Genomic DNA, 6,773 nt, shown 5'->3' on the forward strand with positions numbered 1-6,773 from the left:
AGAAGGGAAATCTTTCTCTTCTCTCTTCTTCAGACATCGTGCACATTTTTTATTTTTTCTACGTTATCTTTTCTCCCGTGTAAAAAAAAATTAATTAATCTATGATGAACCGCAATTTTCCATTTATATTAGGAGTAAACCATCAACGAAATTAATTTATTCCTATTAACAAAACTCAACCTAATGTAAAACCAACCCAATTCGCAAATAGGGTGGTCATAACTGTCACAAGTTGTGTGGAGTGGAGTTTCTTTGGTTTGAGGGTTGGCCACGTATGGGAATCACGTTCCCAACATGTATGGTTTTACGTTAGCAGCAGCTTGGTCCACTGGCGTAAAACAACGACGACAATCATTCTTTAAAGTTTTGAGTTCGAAAATTTAAAATGTCAAAGATATGAACATTAAATATCAAATTATTGAAAATTATCTTAAACAAATACTATTTTATATTTACCCAAACAAATTAAAAAAAAAAAAAAAACAGCTTGGCCCATTGCAACCGACTGAATGCGGTTTCCAAGCAGGAAAGGATTGGACCCTCATAAATCCGACAGAGCCAGAAGGCTCACAGGAACATCGAATATCCAGGCATGTCGCGTAGTGTTTATCTATTCTAATTTGGCTGCTGTCATCAAAACAGGCTTGTCGTTTTCCTCTCCAGAATCCGGATAATCCAGAACCCGGTTTGATACGTGGGTTAAAGATCAAATATGCTTTATCTTCTGGCTTGAAATTTATCATATTCGATGAAAAATATATGGAACTTTTTTGAGGTTTGTTTGTTAAAGGGATCTTCGGTCGGTTCCCTACGTTAAGAATAAGTTGAAAACGATTACCATATCAATTTTTTTAAATTAATTATTGATATCTAATCTATTGATTGACTAATTAAAATTGAATTTTAGAAAGACTCGTTATAAGATTGAATGAATGATCCTCCAACCTATTTTTCTCTATTTACAACCGTCAAGATTCAAACTCTTAACTTTGGTTGAGGAGTCTAGTATCTTATTCCACTAGACTAACTGATTGTTAATATCATATCACTTTTTATTAATGATAATAATAATTATTATTATAAATGTATTTTTAATGTTTATATTTTATAAATTTTTTGAAAAATAATTAAAATTTATTACTTAATAATCGAGATAATTATTTGATACATCCGCAATAAAAGAAATTATTTTCTCAAGGATGAACAAAAATATTAAAGGTTACCCTTTTATAGATTTAATCCATGTTTAATAAAATTTATAATATACTTTTTCACATAATCATATTTCTTTACCATAAATATGACAAATCTAGTAACTATCTAATTATTCACACCAACAAAAGGTAAAGTAGATGGACCAAAGGCAAGCCTTGAAACTAAAATATAATAACATATTATTTTCCATGGATTGGGCCTTAATTTTAATAGACTAATGGAAGTAACCCATCAGGCTTCATCTCCTACCTAAACTTTTGTGATAAAGCGTTTTACATGAAGGGATGACAAACTCAAGCCATGGATACTTTATAAATAAGAAGTTTAAATTCAAGTTATTTTTTACTCGTCCAGGGTTGAGTCATTTTTGGTTTAACTTATTTTTGGGTTTGAATCGTTTAAATTTATCTATTATATTTTTCGATGAAATCATCTTGAATTCAATAATTTGGTCATTCTGTCATTAGCTCATTCAGTCATTCAACCATTCGATCATGAGATCATTCAGTCATTCGCTTAATCGCTCATTAGGTTATTCGGTCATTCAACCATTGGGTCTTTCGGTCATTCAGTCATTTGGTCATTCGGTCATCCAGTCATTAGGTTATTCGATCATTCAATAATTCAGTCATTAGGTCATTACGTCATTTGGTCATTCGATCATTTTGTCATTCGGTCATTTTGTCATTCGATCATTCGTTCATTAGGTCATTCGATCAGTCAGTCATTGGGGCATTCAATCATTTGGTCATTCGGTCATTAACTCATTCGGTTATTTGATTATTTGGTCATTACGTCATTAGGTCATTTGGTTATCCAGTCATTAGGTTATTTGGGCATTCGATCATTAGGTCGTTTGGCCATTCGGTCATTGGGTCATCAATCATTTAATCATTAGTCATTAAACCTTTAGGTCATTGGGTCATTCAGTCATTAGGTTATTTGGTCATCCGGTCATTCAATCATTAGGTCATTCGGTCATTAGGCCATTCAGTCTTTTGGTCATTCGATCATTTGATCATTCAGTCATTTAGTCAATAAGTCATTAGGCCATTCGATCCTTTGGTCATTCAATCATTAGGTCATTCGGTCCTTCTATCATTAGATCATTTGGTCATTCAGTCAATTGATCATTCGATCATTTCGGTTATTAGGTCATTGGGTTTTTAGGTCATTTGTTCATTCAATGGTTCTTTCATTCGGTCATTTGTTCATTAGATCACTTGATCTTTCAGTCATTTGGTCATTCGGTCATTAAGGCCTTCAGTCATTTGGCCATTCGGTTATATGATCATTCAATCATTTGTTCATTTAGTCATTCGGTCATTCAATAATTTGGCCATTAGGTTATTTGATCATTCAGTCATTTAGTAATTAGGTCATTTGGTCATTCAGTCATTAGGTCATTCGGTCAGTTGTTTATTCAGTCATTCTGTCATTAGGTCACCAGTTCATTGGGTCATTAGGTTAGTAGGTCATTCGATTATTCAGTCATTAGGTTATTCGATCATTCGATCATTTGGCCATTCATTCATTCGGTCATCCGAACATTCGATCATTAGATCATTAGGTTTTTAGCATTCGGTCATTCTGTCATTCGGTCATTCAATCATTTAGTCATTAGGACATTCAATCATTTGGTCTTTTCTTCATTCGATCATTAGGTCATTTGATCATTTGATCATTCGATCATTAGGTCATTCAGTCATTAGATCATTCAATCATTTGGTAATTCAGTCATTAGGTCATTGGGTCATGAGTTCATTAGCTCATTCGATCATTAGGTCATCATTCATTAGCTCATTCGGTCATTTAATCATTCGATCATTTGGTCATTCGATCATTCGACCATTCAGTCATTAGGTCATTTAGTCATTCTGTCATTGGACCATTCGATCATTCGATTATTAGGTCATTCTAACATTTGGTCGTTAGGTTATTAGGTCATTAAGTCATTAGATTATTAGATCATTCAGTCATTAGATTATTAGATCATTCAGTCATTATGTCAATCAATTATTCGGTCATTCGATCATTCGGTCATTGGGTCATTCAGTTATTCGATCATTCAGCCATTCCATAGTTAGGTCATTCAATCATTTGGTCAATCGATCATTTGATCATTCGATTTTTCGATCATTTGGTCATTCTATTATTCAGTCATTAGGTCATTATGTCATTGGGTCATTAGATTATTAAATCATTTGATAATTAGGTCATTAGGTTATTCAGTCATTAGTTGATTTGGTAAGTTGCCCTCATGGAATTGAAATTAACGATACTAGATGAGAGATATTTGCCCACCAAACAATACAAGAAATTGACATCGTGGCTAGGATCCTCCGGATCCACTTTGAGGTTGTCATCCTCACCCTCGTCTAAGGACAGATGAACCATGTTTTCGTTTACTTCAATCATATCGAAACCAGAGAACGACGAAAACTTGGAAAATCAAGAGAAAGAACTAAATACGTGCCACGAGAGCAGATAGAATATCTCAATAACATTTTGATAATTAAAATTTAAAACTTTATGTATGTTTACATCAACTTTGCTACATCCCATTTGTGTGCAAAATAATATTAATAATTTAACATATAACTAATAGTCTCATTATTTTAATGATTAAACAACAATAATATCTTCTTTGTATAAGGTTGGCATGTCTCCGTCCTAATTTATAAAAATAAGTGGAATTAAACTCACAATCAGAATGGATCAAAGAGTTGGTGTAGTAGTTATCCTCTAAAAAAATTTAATTTTTATTTATTTATTTTTATTTTTAAACTTTTATAAATTTACATTCTCGAAAATTTAATAATTTGCTCATAACATAAAATTTTATATTCGTCCCTAATCATAATTAAATTACAAATCTTTCGCAACAATAACCTTGTTCATTGTTTCAATTTATATATGTTTTAAATTTAAATAAAAGCTTTCCATACATTGCAAAAAAAATTTAAAAAATAGTAGCAACATCAACGATGCTTAATCAAATGTTATTCAAACAGGCTTGAGTAAATTCTTACATTATTTACCCAAGAAACAAATTCAATCTCAATTCATCACTTTGCATGTTTAAATATCTCAGTGCCCGCCTTAACATTTTGGATAATCACTTGGAGGTGGAAGAAGCGACTCATTAAGTCCTTTTCCATTGTCCACCAAGAATGCCATCTTCAATCCCCATGTCGTATGAATTTCTAAATGGTAATGCATGAACCAAACTCCTGCAAAATTTCCAAACAAATGAACAAACTCAGTTTACTAAAGAATACGTGAAAGATTTTGTGAATTCATTGGAACATTGTTATATACCTGGGGTATCGGCACGGAATCGTATAGCTACCCATCCACCAGATGGTACCCCAATTGTGTTCCTCTCGACCGGATCGACGAGATTGAAGTTTTGAGGATCGGTTATCGGATTATAGTTTCCGAGTCCCCTCCCGAAGGCGAAGAAATTGAATCCATGCAAGTGGATGGGGTGGTTCTCAGGGGCTAAGATCCCGGTATCTTGCAAAACAAGTTGTACTGTCGAGTTATAAGCCAGTCTGAAGACCTTTGTTCCATTTGTGGTCTGTAGATTACTTGGTGAAGTTCCGGTGTAGTTAAACACGTGTGGCGGGTTACCGGGGAAATCAGTGGTGAAAACGCCGCTGATGTTGAAGTAATGTGCTTGAATCAAGGCTGTGGTAGGCAGAACGAATGTCACGTTGTTGATAGCAGCTACTGCTCGACTTCCGTTACCAGCTTTGCAAGTCGGACAAGGGTTGATCCCGAGTCCTACGGTGAAGAAAAGATTGTGATTAATGGTTTGTGGGACTAATGCAGGGTATTTCTTGGAATTGAGGGCACGGAGAGAGTTTGTAAAGCTGTTGGCAATTGGTGTCGCGTTTTGCGGTGGTGGGGTGGTGAGAGTTGTGGCGGTGTTGGTGAGTGTGCCCGAGTAGTGCAAGGTTGCTGTTCCAGTAAAGTTATCTACCGCAATAGGAGAGTCCATAAAAGGGGAGGCAGCGACCAAGTATTTACCGGACTTTTGATCGACCGAGACAAGGACATTAGTGGTTTGGCCTGGGGCAATTACGATCGTATCGATTTTGAATGGTTTAACATATGAGGCGTCGACTTCGACAACAGTGAGCTTGTGATCAGCAATCTTGTAAAAGAGCTCTTCATTAAGTGCAGCATTGATGAGTCGTAGCATATATGTCTTTCCATTTTCAACCGGCAATGTGAAGCCTCCTGCAAATGATTGGAACAGGTTTCACATAAGAGATCACAGTTTCAACCAATGGTTTTGGAATTACGGAAAAAGGAAAGGGAATACCCTGGGAAGGACAATCGGAGATCGGTCCGGGATGACCATTTATGGTGTGAGCGTCCGAGACATTCGGTGCCAGTCCAGACTTGAGTGCTTCATTGATGACATCTTCGGTGTCAGATTTCCACCATTCACCTAGTACAACAACAACTTCATCGTCCGGTTTCGGGAACGGATCAGGCACACCGGCCTTAGGCAATATAACAATTGCCCCATGGACCTTGGACCATAGCCAGAGGATATGCGCATGCCATAGCAATGTGCCTCTTTGGCTTGTGATGGTAAAGTTATACACAAAACTTTGCCTTGTCTGGATTGGACATTGTGTAATATATGCCGGACCATCTGCCCAACCTGTTCGAAGCTGCCTTATACCATGCCTGCACAATTAAGTGAACAAAAAAATGAGCAAATAGTTGTGTTTAATTTATGAACTGTGATTATTTGGTTCCTAACCAATGTATAGAAACATTGTATTTGACATGGTTAACGACTTTGACAAGCACTGTATCGTCCTCTCGAGCGTATAAAGTCGGTCCGGCGAATTCGCCATTGACAGTCACGATCGATTTACTCTAACATAATCTAGTCGTATTCTTCATTTCCACCTGCGCATGTTACGTAATTAAACATAAAATGCGAACAAACACAATTTGGTCGAAAATCAAACAATGTGCTTACATTGAACTTGTAGTGTCGAACAGCAGAGTTGACAATAAATAGAAAAAAATACGTGGCCTAATGACATGTTGCTTAGAGGTTTTAGACAATATCAAGCTTTCGTGGAAAATTGTGGGAAATTTTGGTTTTGGTGGTGATATTTTTGGTTGACCATTCATGCTTTGTTCTAGCACTAGGATGGAAGTTAGGTCTAGGGTAGGGTCCAAAACACCATCAAGCACACCAATGGTGATTGTGTCATTTCAGCTGAAATCAAATTTCACCAGCCCTTACATTTGGTTGCACCCGACTTTAAATGTGCAAACCCTGATTGTTTTACAATGTTTTATCGTGCTTTACACACACTAAACTTTTTAGCATTTATTAAATACGACGTGCTATTGTCAAGTCTAAAATTATCGGATTCACAGCAGCAAATTCAATAATTGGAAAATAGGATTAATCTTATAATGAACAAAGGAGGAACAAGAGAATTCAAGGAATTTCTTTGATTCAAGGGACAGCATTGTTATTTGATAGTTCATCATTTTTTGCAATAAAACCCTTACCT

General features: G+C 35.7%; 1 pseudogene; it reads right to left on the reverse strand.

Moving 5' to 3' along the window:
* Window positions 1–4,317: 4,317 nt before the first annotated feature.
* On the reverse strand, window positions 4,318–6,144 carry LOC120135572 (annotated as a pseudogene).
* Window positions 6,145–6,773: the final 629 nt, after the last annotated feature.

Source organism: Hibiscus syriacus, unplaced genomic scaffold (genome assembly GCF_006381635.1).
Source record: "Hibiscus syriacus cultivar Baekdansim isolate YM2019G1 unplaced genomic scaffold, ASM638163v2 tig00110610_pilon, whole genome shotgun sequence".
NCBI lineage: Eukaryota > Viridiplantae > Streptophyta > Magnoliopsida > Malvales > Malvaceae > Hibiscus > Hibiscus syriacus.